The sequence below is a fragment of the Pan troglodytes genome, chromosome 23 (assembly GCF_028858775.2).
Source record: "Pan troglodytes isolate AG18354 chromosome 23, NHGRI_mPanTro3-v2.0_pri, whole genome shotgun sequence".
In the NCBI taxonomy this organism is placed as follows: domain Eukaryota; kingdom Metazoa; phylum Chordata; class Mammalia; order Primates; family Hominidae; genus Pan; species Pan troglodytes.
Window position 1 is genome coordinate 46,755,796 of NC_086016.1, and position 17,883 is coordinate 46,773,678.

The 17,883-nt window shown below is 53.0% G+C and overlaps 1 protein-coding gene across 3 annotated transcripts in view; it reads left to right on the top strand.

The window, feature by feature from the left end:
- Positions 1 to 2,902: 2,902 nt before the first annotated feature.
- The window catches only part of ARHGAP8 (Rho GTPase activating protein 8), a 105,570-nt gene continuing 90,589 nt past the window's right edge, over positions 2,903 to 17,883 (top strand). The window contains exons 1-2 of one of the 3 annotated variants that reach the window (XM_054675649.2): positions 2,931 to 2,985; positions 16,251 to 16,577. The gene's annotated coding sequence lies outside the window, so the exon portion shown is untranslated. Of the gene's footprint in view, positions 2,986 to 16,250; positions 16,578 to 17,883 lie in introns of all 3 variants that reach the window. The other 2 variants (XM_016939367.3, XM_063807688.1) reach the window with 2 other exon arrangements.

Here is a 17,883-nt window from a genome sequence, read left to right on the forward strand (position 1 = left end):
GCCTGGCCAACATGGTAAACCCCATCTCTACTACAAGTACAAAAATTAGCTGAGTGTGGTACCGTGTGTCTGTAATCACAGCCACTGGGGAGGCTGAGGCAGGAGAATTGCTTGAACCCAGGGGAGGAGGTTGCAGTGAACTGAGATGGCGCCACTGCACTCCAGCCTAGGTGACAGGGCAAGACTCTGTCTCAAAAAAAACAAAGAACAAAAGACATGAACAGACACTTCTCAAAAGAAGACATACACGCATACAAGCAGCCAACAAACATGAAAAAATGCTCAACATCACTAATCATCAGAGAAATGCAAATCAAAACCACGAGGAGAAACCATTTCACATCAGTCAATGGCTATTATTATTATTTTTTTTCTGCCAGCATCTTGATTTTGGACAGAATGGCTATTATTAAAAAGTCAAAAAATAGTAGATATTGGCAAGGCTGCAAAGAATGGGGAATACTTATACACTGTTGGTGGGAATGTAAATTAGTTCAGCCACTGTGGAAAGCAGCTTGGAGATTTCTCAAAGAACTTAAAATAGAACCACCCTTCAACCCAGCAATCCCGTTAGTGGGTACACACCCAAAAGAAAAGAAATCATTCTACCAAAAAGCCATCTGCACTCATATGTGCATAGCAGCACTATTCACTATAGGTTAGATATGGGGTCAACTGAGGTGCCCATCAATAGTGGATTGGATAAAGAAAATGTGGTACATTTCCAACATGGAATACTATGCAGTCATGAAAAAAGAATGAAATCATGTCCTTTGCAGCAACATAGATGCAGCTGGAAGCCATTATCCTAAGTGAATTCATGCAGAAACAGAAAACCAAATATGACATGTCTCACTTCTAAGGGGGAGCTAAACCTTGGGTACCCACAGATATAAAGATGGGAACAAAAGACATTGGGGACTCCAGAAGGGTGGGGGGAATAGGGCAAGGGCTGAAAAACTTCCTATTGGGTACTGTGCTCACTACCTGGGTAAGGAGATCAACAGAAAACCAAACCTCAGTGTCACCCAATATATCCCCTAACAAACCTGCACATGTACCCCTTGAATCTAAAATAAAAATAAAAATAATAAGTTGTTGATTGGCTACACATTGTTCTCTGTATCACAAGTTGCAGGAACATGCAGATAATGGGTGAGGCAGTGAGTCAGGAACAAAATGCTTTTAAACCATGGCCCCCACGGCCGGGTGTGGCAGCTCATGCCTGTAATCCCAGCACTTTGGGAGGCCTGAGGTGGGTGGATCACTTGAGATCAGGAGTTCAAGACTAGCCTGGCAAACATGGTGAAATCCCGTCTCTACCAAAAATACAAAAAATTAGCTGGACATGGTGGCAGGCCCCTGTAATCCCAGCTACTTGGGAGGCTGAGGCAGGAGAATTGCCTGAACCCAGGAGGTGGAGGTTGCAGTGAGCTGAGATCGTGCCATTGCACTCTCAGCCTGGGTAACAGAGCAAGACTCTGTCTAAAAACAAAAACAAAAAACAAACAAACAAACAAACAAAAAAACCATGGCCCCCAAGCACTGCAGGGGGACCTGGACTGAAGTCCTATACTACTGTTTCTCTGGGCCAGATATATTTTGTATCTAAGCTGCTTTCCTCAGATACAAAATTTCCTCAGACACAAATCCTTCAACAAACCCTAGGGAAAATTTCCTCTCAAGTCCCTCCAATTCTCCCAGTTCTGCCAGGCTTTGCACACCCCTAACGAAAGGGGCCAGGTGCAGTAGCTCACGCATGTAATCCCAACACTTTGAGAGGCTGAGGAGGGTGGATCACTTGAGCCCAGGAGTTCCAGACCAGCCTGGGCAATATGGCAAGACTCCTGTCTCTACAAAAACTACAAAAATTAGCTGGGTATGGTGGTGCACACCTGCGGTCCCAGCTACTCGGGAAGCTGAGGCCGGAGGATCGCCTGAGTCCAGGAGGTAGAGGCTGCAGTGAACCAAGTTCGAGACACTGCACTCCAGCCTGAACAGAGCGAAACCCCTATCTCAAAAAAGTAAAATTAAAAATGGGGCCCGGCGCAGTGGCTCACGCCTGTAATTTCAACACTTTGGGAGGCGGAGACGGGAGGATCGTTTGAGGTTGGGAGTTCGAGACCAGCCTGGCCAACATGGTGAAACCCGGTCTCCACTAAAAATACAAAACTTAGCCGGGCTTGGCGGCGCACGTCTGTAATCCCATCTACTATGAAGGCTGAGGTGGGAGGATCGCTTGAACTCGGGAGGTTGAAGCTGCAGTAAGCCAAGATCGCGCCACTGCACTCCAGCCTGGGCGACAGCGCGAGACTCCGTCTCAAAATAAATAAATAAATATATACATACATAAAGTAAAATAATGAATAAATAAAATAAGAAATGGGGAAATGGATCAGCAAGAAAGTGCCCGCCCCAGGCATGGGTGCCGTGCGGGACGGGGACGCGGCCCAGCCGGGAATCGGGGTGCCCAGGGTGCGATGTGCGAGGGGCTCCTGAGCGCGTGTGCTCTGCCCGCCCCCGCCCTGTCCTCCCGACACACAGGTGGACCCAGGGTCAGCTCGTGCACCTGGGAAATGGCTCCCGCCGGGTAGCAAGGGCGAAGGGGCGGAGGGGCGGAGGGGCGGGGCTGGGCGGAGGGGCGGAGGGGCGGGGCTGGGCGGAGGGGCGGAGGGGCGGGGCTGGGCGGAGGGGCGGAGGGGCGGGGCTGGGCGGAGGGGCGGAGGGGCGGGGCTGGGCGGAGGGGCGGAGGGGCGGGGCTGGGCGGAGGGGCGGAGGGGCGGGGCTGGGCGGAGGGGCGGAGGGGCGGGGCTGGGCGGAGGGGCGGGGCTGGGCGGAGGGGCGGGGCCGGGCGGAGGGGCGGGGCCGGGCGGAGGGGCGGGGCTGGGCGGAGGGGCGGGGCCTGCCCGGGAGCCACGTCCGGGGAGCGGCCAGGTGAGCGGCAGACCCGGCACGCAGGTGGGGGCCGGCGGGGTCCGTGGCGAGGTAAGGCGGGCGGTGGTGGGAGGGAGCGCGCAGGGAGGAGGCCGTGCTCGGGGTGGGGGGGTGCGCCGCGGGGGTTCCCAGGGCGTGTACGGGGACAAGGGGCCGCTGGCCGGGTAGGGACGCCCAGGCGGGCGCGACGCCACGTGCGGCCAGGGGGAGACCCTCCGGCCGGCGCGCAGCCTCCAGGTCCCCTGTGGGTTCTAGACTCCCTCTCCCTTCACCTCCTTTCTTTCCCGCCCCCCCCACCCTCCCCTCCTCTGCTTTTTCCCCTGTCCTGTTCCTTCTCACCCCGCACCGCCTTCCCCGCCCTCGCCTCTCTCTGCCTGGGTTTTGGTCTGGTCTGGCCGGACGGTGTCAGCTCAAATGTTCCTTTTTTGCTTCCGTCCTGGGGTCTCAGGTTAGGTCGGGTCAGCGCCTGGGGGAGGCACCTCCCCCGCCCCCACACACCCCAAACCTACAAGGTGGGTGAGGTCATTCCCGTTTCACAGATGAGAAAACGGAGGCCGGGGCAGGTGCTGCGCTGATTCAAACTCAGGGGTTGGGGGTCTGGCCGGTTCAACACACAGCGGTGGAACCCCCCGGGAGTTAAAAGCAGAAACTTTTTTTTTTTTTTTTTGACACCGAGTCTTGCTCTGTCCCCAGGCTGGATTGCAGTGTTGCATCTCTGCTCACTGCAACCTCCGCCTCCTGGGTTCAAGCGATTCTCGTGCCTCAGCCTCCCGAGTAGCTGGGATTACAGGCACTGATACCATGCCCAGCTAATTTTTTGTATTTTTAGTACAGACAGGGTTTCACCATGTTGTCCAGGCTGGTCTCGACCACCTGACCTCAGGTGATCCGTCCGCCTGGGCCTCCCAAAGTGCTGGGATTACAGTCGTGAGCCACCGCGCCCGGCCTAAAAGCCCAAAGTTTAAACCAATCCGCTAGCAGCCTCGGAGGTCGTCAGGAAGGCAGGGAGGCCCTGCCTTTCACTTTCCCTCAATCCTGTGGGGGGTGGGGGGGCTCCTGAGAATCCCTCGGGCTCTGCCACACCCTGGCTTGGAAATTTCCCCGCTGCCTTGGGAGGAGCGTGAAGGCCCCGGAGAAGGAACCGCAGAGTCCACCCGGGAAGGAGGGTGGGATTGTTTGGCGGGATGGGAACAGCACCTTGGCCACCGACTTCAGGGTTTTGTGACAGAGGCTGTGTAGATTCCAGAGAGCTCTGTGCCGTCCCTCGCTTGCCTGTGAAATGCAGTGTTGACATTTGTCCAGCTGAGAACTCAATGCTTAAGACTCAGCCGTTTCAGAAGTCGATGTCCTTTGGTTGGCCTCTCTGTTGGCAGCTTTAGGATCATGTTTGTGGACTCCTCATTTGATTCACTGACTAACCATTCCCCAAACCAACGCCAGAGTTGGGGGTAGGGCGAAGAGGGACATGGGATGTGGGCCTGAGTCCAGCTGATTCTTGTGGACAGCTAGCTGCCTGGTCCCTGCCCTCAGGGGCCCAGAGTCTGGCTTCTGTGTAGAGAGAATCCAAGGGTTTGTGGGAGCTTAGGAAGGGCTTCCTGGAGGAGGTGGCCATTGAGCTGGAAGGTGGATGGGAGGTGGACGGGGAAGAGAATGGCACCTACTGGCTAGGGATACTTCGCTTGTGAGGTACAGGTGGAAAAGTCCATGGAGTGCCTGACGGGGTGGGCCAATTTACTTGGATAACATCATCAGGTCATTGAAACTTTTTTTGTGTGCGTGTGTGTGTGTGTGTGTGTGTGTGTGTGTGTGTGTGTGTGTAACGCAGTTTTTGCTCTTGTCGCCCAGGCTGGAGTGCAATGGCACGATCTCAGCTCACTGCAACCTCTGCCTCCCCAGTTCAAGTGCTTCTCGTGCCTCAGCATCCAGAGTAGCTAGGATTACAGGCGCCCACCACCACACCCAGCTAATTTTTTTTATTTTTAGTAGAAACGGGGTTTCACCATGTTGGGCAGGCTGGTCTCAAACTCCTGACCTCAGGCGATTTGCCTGCCTTGGCCTCCCAAAGTGCTTGGAGTGCTAGGATTACAGGCATGAGCCACCACACCCGGCCGAGTCATTGAAACTTACTTGACTTAAACATGCCTGGGACATCATGCCATCTGCCTAACAAGCCAGTTCTAGGCTGAGCTATTCATGGGCACACTGTAAACGATGGAGTTAAAGGCGGCTTTGGTTAAAGAGACGAGAGCAAGGAACTCAGGTCCTGGAGGTGCCTGACAGTATGTTTCACCACATTAAAAAAAACCCATCCCATTCCCTGATTTTACCCTCATTTCACTGATAGGGAAACTGAGGCACAGGCAGCATGAGGGTGAGAAAGAGATGGAGAAGGAGTCAGGAGACCTGGTTTTTAGGCAGGTCACTCTCCTTCTGGGGCACTCAGCCTCCTCATCTGCAAAAGGAGCTATTGGCCGTCCTTCCCCACTGTGATGGTGGTCACCAAATGGCCATGAAACCCTCACTGCACACTTGGCTGCCTGACTCCTTGCTCACATCAGGAGGCAGGGACTGTTACTGCCCCGTTCACAGATGAGGAAACAGACAAGGAAGGTTAAGGTCACATGGCTAGTGATTAGAGAGCCAGGCTTGGAAGCCAGCTATGCTGCAGCTACAGTGTCCCCCGTGTCCCCACCTTCCTCCCACACACACTGTGCTGAGCCACCTCCCTGGGCACTGAGGTGTGCCTCCCACATGGGAGCTGGTGTCTGGTGTAAGATGGAGCCATTCGGAGCCTGCCGGTGACTACCCTTCAAATCTATGTGAAATTAGCATGGGGAGAGAAAATAGACGTTTTCCATTTCTTTCCAAATTGTTTAACTTTTACCCCTTGGTCCTTTAATTAAAACTGATGCTCAAGGAAGATGCATCACGTGTGTCCAGATGCTTCCCAGGCCTCCCTGGGGTGCATTTGAGGGGAGAGCCTCTGGCCCTGCACTGTGGGACTTAGCTGCAGGAGAGCGCACTGCTCCGGAGTCCTGCCCCAGCTGCCTTCACACGGCGTCTCCCTGGAGCTTCTGGCAGCCTGTTGTGTCCAGATTTCTGTGTCCCTGGAAGGCAGAGGACCTGGCTGAGTGACTCTCTCTCCAAGTTAGGTCTTTGGGCCCCCATTTTCTCACCTCTCAGATGGGTGTCATAAACCATCGGTTCGTCTTGAGGCTGGGGAAGTGGGGGGTGGGGATAATGTCAGGGCTCAGGAGAGGCAGGCGCTGCAGTGGTTAACAACCAGGATGGGGCCTGCCTTCCACTCTCTTGACCTGGAGTCAGTTGCTGGCCACTGTGCTTGGTTTCCTCGTCTGCAAAATAGGGGCCATGTCATTACCAACTCATAGGACCATTAGGAGAACTAAATGAGTTAATGCATGCGAAGCGCAGGTGTTCCTGTTTATTGGTCTTGGTTCTGTCTCCTGACCTTGGGGGAAGATCTTGCTTGGGGAGAAGAATGCGCTTTGTTTAGAGCCTGCTCTTTCCACGCTGAAGGCCAAGGTCAAACAGTTCTTTCTTCAGTGGCCTGGACTTTCTAGGGGAGGAGAGTGGAGCCGGTGACTGTCCAGAAGGAACTGGTTGGGCAGGTCTGAATTCCTGAAACTCCTGGGTAGCTCCCCGCTCCCTTCCCCTACCTGGCCGTAAAATGAAAACAAGCAAAGGAAACTCAGACGGGGCAGTGGGTTTTTCTGGGCTGCAAGTTTGTTATCACAGGAAAGGTTGACCCCGTGTGGCACTCGGGTGGGGCTCCCTGAAGGTGCCTCTGAGGCCCCTGCAGCTGGGACTCCCACCTGACTCTCCAAAGCGGACCCCACGCTGTTGTAATTCCTTGCATTTTGTATAAGAGGGTTTATTTTTTCATTTCAGTTCTTTTTATTTGTGGAGAATTTTAGACACTCAAATGATGTACAATGAGCCGCCATTCTCCCAGCGTCAACCATAGCCACCCTGCAGCCAACCTGGCCTGTGCTCACCCCACACCCCGCCCCCCACCCCATACACCTACCCTCACCCTTCCTGCAACTCACCCTTCCACCCTCTCACCCCTTCTCTCCCCTCCCTATTCCCCATATCATTTTAGAGTAGCTCCCAGACCTCATACTCCATAAATACTGTAAGTTGAATCCCTGTTCTAAAAAGTTATTTTTTCCTCCAGCTTTATTTAGGCATAATTGGCAAACAAAACTAGTACACATTTACAGTGATCAATGTGGTTTTGATATATGTATGCATTGTGATGTTAAATCAAGCTTCAATCCACCCCTCACTTTTTTTTTCCGCATTACTGCAGTACTATGATGTTTAAAACGATTAGCAACAGTTTTTTATTTTTTCCTTTTATTGAGATAGGATCTTGCTCTGTTGCTCAGACTAGAATGTGATTATAGCTCACTGCAGCCTCGAACTCCTGGGCTTAAAGGATCCTCCCACCTGAGCCTCCCGAGTAGCTCAGACTACAGGTGCACACCACCCTGCCTCGTTAATTTTTAAATTTTTGTAGAGACGAGGTCTTGCTTTGTTGCCCAGGCTGGTCTTGAGCTCCTGGGCTCAAGCGATCCTCCCATCTTGGCCCCCCAAAGTGCTGGGATTACAGGTGTGAGCCACTGTGCCCGGCAGCAACAAGTTCTTAATATCAGCCAATGCTCAGTGTTCAAATTCCTAATTGCCTCAAATATTTAATTTTTTTTTTTTTTTTTGAGACAGAGTTTCGCTCTTGTTGCCCAGGCTAGAGTGCAATGATGCCATCTCAGCTCACTGCAACCTCCGCGTCCCGGGTTCAAGCTATTCTCCTGCCTCAGCCTCCCAAGTAGCTGGAATTACAGGCATGCGCCACCACACCTGGCTAATTTTGTATTTTTAATAGAGACAAGGTTTCACCATGTTGGCCATGCTGGTCTCAAACTCCTGACCTCAGGTGATCCGCCCGCCTTGGCGTCCCAAAGTGCTGGGATTACAGGCGTGAGCCACCATGCCTGGCCCTTTGATCTTTCTTTTAAATTCCTTCCAAACTTTAACCCCCTGCTCCTTTGGAGTGTTTTTGTTGTTTTGTTTTTGACATGGAGTCTCACTCCATCACCCAGGCTGGAGTGTAGTGGCGTGATCTCAGCTGACTGCAACCTCCGCCTCCTGGGCTCAAATGATTCTCGTGCCTTAGCCTCCGGAGTAGCTGGGATTACAGGCACCTGCACCATGCCTGGCTAATTTTTTTTTTTTTTTTTTTTTTTTGTATTTTTAGTAGAGATAGGGTTTCACCATGTTGGCCAGGCTAGTTTCGAACTCCTGACCTCAAGTGATCTGCCCACCCTAGGCTTCCCAAAGTGCAGGGATTACAGGCATGACCCACCGCCCCCAGGCTGTGCTGCTTTTTCATAGCAGCCAGTGGCCTCCACCTCAGAGGTACAGAGGGGGATCCCTGGATGGGGTCACAGAGGGAGTCGGAACAGGTGGGAGGCATAGGGCTGCCTGAACTTCTCCAGGGACCCGTGGCAGTTTCCTCTGGCTGCAGGGAGGGCAGGTCTCTTTAGCCTGGCTAAAGAGTAACCAGATCTTTCTGTGAAGAGACATCTGAGGCCGGGCACGGTGGCTCACACCTGTGATCCCAACACTTTGGGAGGCCGAGGCAGGCGGATCACAAGGTCAGGAGATCGAGACCATCCTAGCCAACATGGTGAATTAGCTAGTGGTGGTGGCGTGCACCTGTAAACCCAGCTACTCGGGAGGCTGAGGCAGGAGAATCGCTTGAATCCGTGTGGCAGAGGTTGCAGTGAGCCAAGATTGTGCCACTGTACTCCAGCCTGGGTGACAGAGTGAGATTCTGTCTCAAAGAAAGGAGGCATCTGAAGGCCGAGGCTGGGTGTATGGGGGCTCCGTGAATCCCCACTTTAATTTCCCAGGAGGCCGGTGAGGAGGTAGATTTGAATTGAGACTGAGTCATTGAATTGGACTTTAGCCAATGATGATAATAGAAACCATCTGTGGCTCACTTACTTTGTGCAGGGCTGTGCGTTCCAGGTAGTGGGGAGGGGGGGAACATAGCGTGTGCAAAGGCCGTGAGGTGGCAGTGGGGGGTGTATTTGAGGGGCAGCCGGGAGGCCGGTGTGCCAGGGCAAAGGCAGTAGGGTGGGAGTGAATGACATGAGCTCTGGAGGGCAGCAGGTCCAAACCACAGGCTCTTTCAGGCTTGTGCAGGGGTTTGAATGTTATTCCAAGAATGACAGGAAGCCCTTGACAGAGGGTTGTCATGGAAGGTGTTGAATAGGCAGTTTGGATATTCAAGTTTGAGTTGGGAGAGAGGTCGGTCCTGAGATCTGGGTTTAGGAGTGGAGGACACGGATTTACCATTTTTTAGGCGGGAGAAGAGAAAGCCCAGTGTGAACCCAGCAGGCACAAGTGTGGATGGTAGGGATCATGGCAGAGGCCCCAGCTGCATCCACTTCAGGGACAGCCTGGAATGGCAGAGAAAGAGGTGAACAAGGTGGATGGTGGGGTGACCCTGGAGTGTGGGTGGAACCAGGCCAGGCTGGGCCTTGGATCCCGGGGTCTGTCCCAAGCCCTCTGCTTGTTCTTTTATTCAACAGACCTCCCAAGTCCCTGCTCGTGTCCCCAGCCCCGGGTTGGCTGAGTGCAGAGACTCAGACGTGAGTCAGACATGGCCCTGCTGTCAGGGCACACACAGTGATGGGTCAAGAAGAGCATACAGGTACATGGTGCAGACTGATGAGGGCTGTGATGGATCTGGGGGCTGCCAGAGCCCACAGGAAGCCCCTCTCCCAATCTGGGGTAGGCAGGGCACCTGGAGCATCAGGACGCTTTTGGCTGTAATTAACAGAAAACACAACTCTGAACCGGCCCAAAGTCAAGGGGGGTGCATTAGCCCATGTAGCTGCAAAGGTCTGGGGATAGTATGGAGATCAGGTGTGGCTTGATCAGGGGTTAGCTATTCCCTTCATTCTCTGTGGGCTGCTGGGTCTGCAGAGGGGCGGCAAGTTGGCTGCAGCCCTCCAGGTCTCATCTGCATACCCAGCTGCACGGAGAGACTCTCACGTGGTTCTCTCTTGAGAAACAGGATCTTCTGTCTCAGAAGCACCTGGGATACTTCCTGGAGCCTCAGGGGCCTGAAGGAACCGATTCCCGTGGTCAGGGAGATTGCCTCGTGCTGATTAGCTCTGGCTTGGGTTTCTGAATTAACCTTTGAAAAGGGAGATATGATTACTCTTAGCCTAACTGGGCGGGCCCTGGGAGGCGGGACAGCCTCACCTCTTACAGCTGGAGGGTGTGCAGGTGAGAGTTGCGCACCCGAATGATCACCTGGGTGCCCTTGCGCAGGGCAGCAGAGATGCTTGGTGTTCCCTAAAGGCTGTGTGAGGAGCCCTGAGTCTTGACCCACAGGAGAGGGGGTGACCCCAGCAGCCCTTTAGAGACCCCCTTGCCCTTTCAGGGTGCTGAAGGTTTCCTGCGGTTTGTGGGCAGGCCTCTGACAAGGTCCTGATGCAGGTCACAGTCAGCTTGTTTGGACTTCGCTGCCGCCACCTTCGGGGGTCTCACGTATCTGCTACCTGGACAAATGGCCTTGCACATGCCGTCTTGCCAGCGTTGGGGACCCAGTGGTGGTTGTGATGAAGACTGGGTAGTGAGGGTCTGTATTAACGAATTCATGCATAGCTGAGACAAAAGAGTGGAAGTTACTTTTTATGGGATGCCACTGGGGGACCCTGGAATCCCAGCTCAGTAGTGACCCCCATTCAGCCATGAGCAAGATCTCCTGCCCCCATCATTCCTGGACTTTCCCAGGAGTCGCTGGCCAGTGTCTGCCTCAGGTATGACTGTGTGCAAGCTTCTTTGTCTCTGGGTCTTGGAAGCTTAGGCCTGGGTGGCATCAAACTCATTGCCTCCTTCTCCCAAGAGCCCTTTATCAGAACACCCAGTTCCAAAACGAGAGCCTGCATTGTGCAAATACCACAGCGAGCTCTTCCTCTGTATGCCCTGCACATCGGACTTGCCACTCAAATTAAGTTTGGTGCTAATTTGCCCGAGGTAAATAGGTGTTAATTTGTAGCTACAGCATTAAGATAATTGCTGTGAGGGTCTATTTGTGTAATGTGCAAATATATTTTTACAGCAACAAACCATTTTGCTATGAATTATAAATAGAACAGTTGGGCGATTTGAATTTTCCTTTGCATAACATCCACTCCGCCAGCATGCCTGTTCGGGTCCATGTCTAATGAGCGGCTGCAGCCATTAGACTGCAGCCACAGATGCTGATGGTGCCTCTGTGTCCTTGTCCCCGACCCTGGGGGGGATCCGAGAGAAATGGCTTGTCAGGGAGGGTCGGGAGGGAGTTGAGGCATGTGTGGACTCACATGCAGGGCGAGGCAGGCTTTGGGGGATGGAGCTTCTGCTCTGAAGCCCACTGGCCAGGAGAAAGGGCCCACTTGTAATGTCTGGTTTATTTTCACTTCATTTTGATGATTATGAAGGACCTGCATGTACCAGGCCCTGTACTAGGCACCACGGATACTGTTTGAGCAAATCCAGGCATGGGCTTGGTCCTCGTGAAATTTTGATCTGCTAAGGGAGGCCCATGTTAACATTAGCAAAAGGATCACGGAAATAAGTGCCATCAGCCCTCCGTATTGGTGGCCTCTGTATTCGTGGGCTCCACATCCGTGGCCTCTGTAACCGTGGACTCTGTATCCATGGGCTCCATATTATGGGTTCCTCATCTGTGGATTCAACCAACCACGGATTTAGTGTATTGGGAAAAGAAAATAAATGGTTGTGTGTACTGAATTTATACAGACTTTTCTCCTTATTCCCTAAACAACACAATGTAAGAACTATTTACAGGCATTTACATTGTGTTAAGTGTTACAGGTAATCTAGAGATGATTTAAAGCATACAGAAGGATATGCATAAGTTATATGCAAATACTACACCATATTTCAGCAGGGGCTTGAGCATCTGTGGATTTTGATATCTGCCAGGAGTCCTGGAATGAATTCCCCAAGGGACATCTGTAAACTTGCACCTGGTTGAGAGCTATGAGTAATGGATACAGGGAGCTAAGAGTATATGGCGAGGGGCCTGCCATGCTCCTGTTTGGAAAGAGAGAATATGTTAGTCAATTTTTACGCCGCTGATAAAGACACACCCGAGACTGGGTAATTTATAAAGGAAAGAGGTTTAATTGACTTACAGTTCCATGTGGCTGGGGAGGCTTCATAATCATGGTGGAAGTGAAGGAAGAGTAAAGGAACATCTTACATGGTGGCCAGCAAAGACAGAGTGAGAACCAAGCAAAAGGGGTTTCCCCTTATAAAACCATCAGCTCTCATGAGACTTATTCACTACCATGAGAACAGTGTGGGGGAACCCCCCCCCCCACTCATAATTCAGTTACCTCCCACCAGGTCCCTCCCATAACGTGAGAATTATGGGAGCTACAATTCAAGATGAGATTTGGGTGGGAACACAGCCAAACCATATCAGAGAATTGTCTTAACAGAGATCAGAGGGACAGATAGGAGCTGACCTGCAGGTGGGGGCTGTGGTATAATGAATCTTAGCTGAGCACAGTGGTTTGTGCCTGTGATCCCAGTGAGCCGGAAGGCTGAGATGGGAGGATCACTTGAGGCCAGGAGTTTGAGACCAGTTTGGGCAATATAGTGAGACCCAGTCTCTACAAAATACATGAAAAAGCCAGGTACAGTGGTGTGCACCTGTAGTCTCAGCTACTCGGGAGGCTGAGGTGGGAGGATCGCTTGAGCCCAGGAGTTCAAGGCTGTAGTGAGCTATGATCATACCACTGTACTCCAACCTGGGCAACAGCATGAGACCCCATCTCTAAAACAAAAAAAATCTTTGTTAGGTCTTTGTCCCTGGTTCCTGGCAGAGCTCCTAAAACCCTTGGAAGAGCATCTTTTGTTACTCATTATGAGCTCTGTCTCTCTTTTTTTTTTTTTTTTTGAGACGGAGTCTCACTTTGTCACCCAAACTGCAGTGCAGTGGCACAGTCTCGGCTCACTGCAGCCTCCACCTCCCGGGTTCAAGCGATTCTCCTGCCTCAGCCTTCTGAGTAGCTGGGATTACAGGCGCCCACCACCCCTCCTGGCTAATTTTTGTATTTTTATTAGAGATGAGGTCTCACCATGTTGGCCAGGTTGGTCTCGAACTCCTGACCTCAGGTAATCCACCCACCTCAGCCTCCCAAAGTGCTGGGATTACAGGCATGAGTCACCATGCCCAGCGATTATGAGCTCTCTTGACCGTACCTGAGTTTGTACTGTAATGAGGTGACTCAAGGAGGGGCCTAGATAGCTTCAGGATGGGGGCTGTCCCAGAGGAACCAGCCATGAGATTAAAAGTTGGAGCTATCAGTCCCTCACAACCTTTGGGGAGGGGAGAGAGACTGAAGTGTGAGCGGATCACCAATGGCCAGTGATTTATCCAATGACGCCTACATAACAAAACTTGGGTCCAGATTGTGAAACAACAAGGCTAAGAGTCTGTTTTCATGCTGGTTGGGAAGGTGGGGAGAAAAACGACTTTCCTTTTTTCAGTGCCTGCTCATTCAATGGGCTTGGTGCCCAGAGCAAACTTAGAGCAAAAGATAATTTTCAGGCTGGGTGTGGTGGCTCACACCTGTAATCCTAACACTTTGGGAGGCCAAGGCGGGTGGGTCACTTGAGGCCAGGAGTTCGAGACCAACCTGGCCAACATGGTGAAACCCCATCTCTACTAAAAATATAAAAATCAGCCAGGCGTAGTGGTGCATGCCTGTAATCACAGCTACTCGGGAGGCTGAGACACAAGAATCACTTGAACCTGGGAGGCAGAGGTTGCACCGAGATCACGCCACTGCATTCCAGCCCGGGTGACAAAGCGAGACTCTGTCTCAAAAAAAAAAAAAAAAAAAAAAAAGATACTTTTCAGAAGAGGGTAAAATCATGACTGTCATACAGATGTAAAAATGAACGCATTAAAGATTTTATTTAGCTCATGAGAGAATCAGGCAGATGTTAGCGACTGAAAAGGGAATCGGAAGGACAGGGCATTTGCAGATCAGGGTATTGAAATGGAAGTGCAAATGGAGGCAAATTCGGGGAGTTTTGGCAGGAGAAGGGGAGGAAGGGAGAGAAGGCAATTGCACTTCCACCAGACAAGGCAGAATCGGTGTGTTTATTGGTGAGAATGATTTTCTTTTTCTTTTTTTTTTTTTTTTTTTGAGACGGAGTCTCAAAAAAAGTACAAACTCAGGTATGGCTGGAGTGCAGTGGCACAATCTCGGCTCACTGCAAGCTCCACCTCCTGGGTTCACGCCATTCTGCTGGCTCAGCCTCCCCAGCAGCTGGGAGTACAGGTGCCCGCCACCACGCCTGGCTAATTTTTTTTGTATTTTTAGTAGAGACGGGGTTTCACCGTGTTAGCCAGGATGGTCTCGATCTCCTGACCTCATGATCCGCCCGCCTCGGCCTCCCAAAGTGCTGGGATTACAGGCGTAAGCCACCGCGCCCGGCCATGATTTTCACTGCTATAAGTTATCCACAGCTTGCAGAGTTGTAAAACAACTCCCGAAGAGTCAGAGTCAAAGAACCTGGAGGAGCGTTCTCTGGTCTTCATGATGCAAGCGTGTTCCGTTGAGGCCCACATTTGTCACTACAATTACAGGGAAGCCCCTGCAGGGACTGGTAGCAAATGCTGGAAAAATGGATTTGTGGCATGAGATCTAAATAATAGTTCAAGACAACCGATGAGGAAGAGGAGAGGGGTCCCATGGCAAAGACAGACCTGAGAGTGACAGCCACGTCCTGGTGCCATACAGAGCAGCCCCTCAAAAGGCAGGAAAGGGTCGGCTGCGGTGGTCCGCGGCGGTGGCGCGTGTGACGGTGGTTCTTCCTGCTCACGTTCCTTCGTGTGTTTGACATTCCCTGTATGTTCTGAGTCATGCAGGTTCTCGGCTGGAGCCGAGAGACCTGGGCTGCAGACGCAGCTCTCTGCCAACTTGCTGTGTGCCTTTGGGCAAGCCCTCACCCTCTCTGGGCCTCTGTGTTCCTCCTTTACAGTGTCAGTTGACGACACAAGATGCTCGCTGGGGTGGTCCTGGTGCCACTCTCTGGAATTCTGGCAGTTCACGGGAAAGAGAAACCTGAGTGTGCGGAAAAGGCCTGCGTCAGTCAGTGTTCTCCAGGCCAACAGAATCAATAGCAGTTACGTGTGCGCATTACGTGTCCCTGCGAGAGGGAGCTGAGAGTGCTGTCAACTGTAGGACTGAGAGAGGGGAGAGGGGCTCCCGGGGCTCACCCTGGCACACTCCCCTCCTGGCTGTTGCTACACAAGGCCTGGATTATGTGGTGCTCACATTGAGTGAGGAAACTTCAAAACAAATCATCCCATCAGTGGTTTTTGAGGTAGGGGAAGGGGTGAAAGGCTTTGTCCTTGTTTGGATGATGCAGAGGCTGGAGGAAAAAACAAAGCCTTCTTGGCTTCAGAGGTGCTGGGCTCTGGGCAGGCTCCTCAGCCCTGTGACCTGAGAGTGGCCCTGGGGCCACAGCTGGCCCGGGGCCTGCAGTGGGGTTTGCATGTGACAGGGAAGAGGAAAAGACCCAGGGCCATTTTGGCTGTTCCGTCTCGTGTCACTGTCTCCTGCAAGGCTTTGAAGCAAGAATGCTGTAGCTGTGTCCCTGTGCCCTGGGAGGGGTGCATACCTCAGGAGGTGCCCCTGCATTGCCAGGGAGGGGGATGTGTCCAGGTGGGACCTGGTGCCCCCAGAAGTTTGCTTCCCAGCTGTTTGCTTGGCTTGTAACAGGTTTGTCACAGAGGCTGTGTCGCTAGTGAGGGCCGGGTTTCCTGGCCAGCCCACAAGGCGGGTGTAATCGGGACCCTGGGGGCCCTGGCGAGGGGTGGGACGGAGCTGGAGGGGCCTAGAGCCTGGGCTGCAGTGAGGTCCAAGTGGTGGGAGTGGGGACAGGTCAGGTCTGTCCCCGGCTGGAAGCTGCCCTCCTCCCATCATCAAGCATCGGGACCCCCTCCTGCCTGTCGTGAGGTTTGAGTGGCATGACAGGGTGGCAGGGAGTCCCCCCGGGCCAAGGACGGGAGCAGCCCTCATCACCTCTGCATCTGGAAGCCAGGGCTTGTTGGGCGGCCAAGGGACACATGACCAGCATGTGCCAAGTTCTCAGGTCGCCCGGCAGCCCTTCTTCCTGACCAGCTGCCTGCGGTTTGGCCAGAGCTGTGGGTGTAGATGATTGAGTTTCTTTTCTCACTTTCCCAGCAGGCAAGGGGCAGCTCCCTGAAGGGTGTGAACACAGGGTCCCAGCCTGGGTCTCGCTCCTATGCTCCTCTCCAGGCCCTAGCAAGCTGCTCCCCGGCGCAGGGAGGACTGGGAAGAGGCACTGGGGCTCCGCCTGGAGAAGGCAGGCCCGGGGGCCTCTCGGCTGGGACACGCTGGGCCCCCCCTGCCTGGCACCCGGGGTCCTGCACCCTGCCAGGGAGGCCAACCTGATCCTGGGTCTGCATGCGAGGCCCTGCCAGCTGGCTCCACCACCTCCACCCATCTGCCTCCTGCCCTCAGAAGCCGTGGTGTGGTCTCCGGGATCAGGTGATTGTGGAAAAACAGAGGACCAAAGCCCAGGGGAGGCTGTGGGGCGGGGCTGGCAGCAGGTCATGTACCTGGTGTGAGAGGTTGTGTGTCCTTGGAGGGTGCTCTGGAATCAGTTGTCTATACTGGAGGAGGAAGGAGTGTCCATGAGGAACTTTCTGGAGTCTGACGGCCCAGAACTGCAGGTGCGGAGGAGACAGAGTTTGTGTGGGCACATGTGCGTGTGTGCATGTCTGTGCACACGTGTGTCTTTGTGCATATGTGTCTCTGTGTACGTGTGTCTCTGTGTGTGCATGTCTGTGTGTGCGTGTGTCTGTAGGCGTGTGTGTCTGCATGTGGGCATGTGTGTCTGGGTGCATGTATGTGCGTGTGTGTCTCTGTGTGTAAGATATGTGGAAAGTACGCACATGATTCCAAGACCCCGCCTGCCTGTCTTCCTGGGGACCCTTCTGGGGGCTCTCTCTGGGGGTCTTTGCCGCCCTTTCTTCCTTCCTCTCCCCGGTTCTGGGCTCTGGCAATGCTCTGGAATCCCTCAGGTGCTTGGCACCAAGTCGGTGAGTAGTGGGGCAGGGTTCTTGCTCCATCTCACAGCCCAGAGAGAGCAAAACTCCTGGCCAAGGCCACACAGCAGTCTGGCAGCAGAATGCAGCCTGAGGGAGCAGATGACAGGGGCTTCGGGGAGGCCTTTGGGTGGGGGTGGGGCTGCCGCAGGTGGAGTGAGGAGGCTGGTTGAAAATGGATATCAAGTCTGGGAAAATGGCCACTGCTTGGCTCCAAAACCAAAAAGTCTAGGCTTACCTGTGTCAAGGTAAAAGAAAATGCAGAGCCGGGAGTTACAGGAGCCATCCTCAGGCTGGTTTGCTGTGTGACCTTGAACAAGTGTCTGCCCTTGAACAAATGTCTGTAACTTCACTGGCCTTTGATTCTCTGATAAGTGAGGAAGTTGGATGTATCATGGTAATGGAGCTGTGGAAGGGTTTCCTTCCTTCTCTGCTCCCTCCCTCCCTCCTTCCCGCTTTCCCCTGACTACAGAAACATTCCAGAAATATTGCTGAGAACACACATACACTCCTTATCTTGATTCAGAAGTTGGTATTGTTCATTTCGGATGCTCTTTCTCCCCCTCTCTCTGTCTTTCTCTTTTAGCTGAACTATTGGAGAGTAAGCTGCAGACCCCCAGCAGTCCCTGCTGAACATGTTAGCTGCCCCTCCTGAACAGAAAGATATTCTCCCGTATAGCCTGATACCATTATCACACTAAGAAAATTACCAGCAATTCCTTAATGTGATCGACTATGCAGGCCAC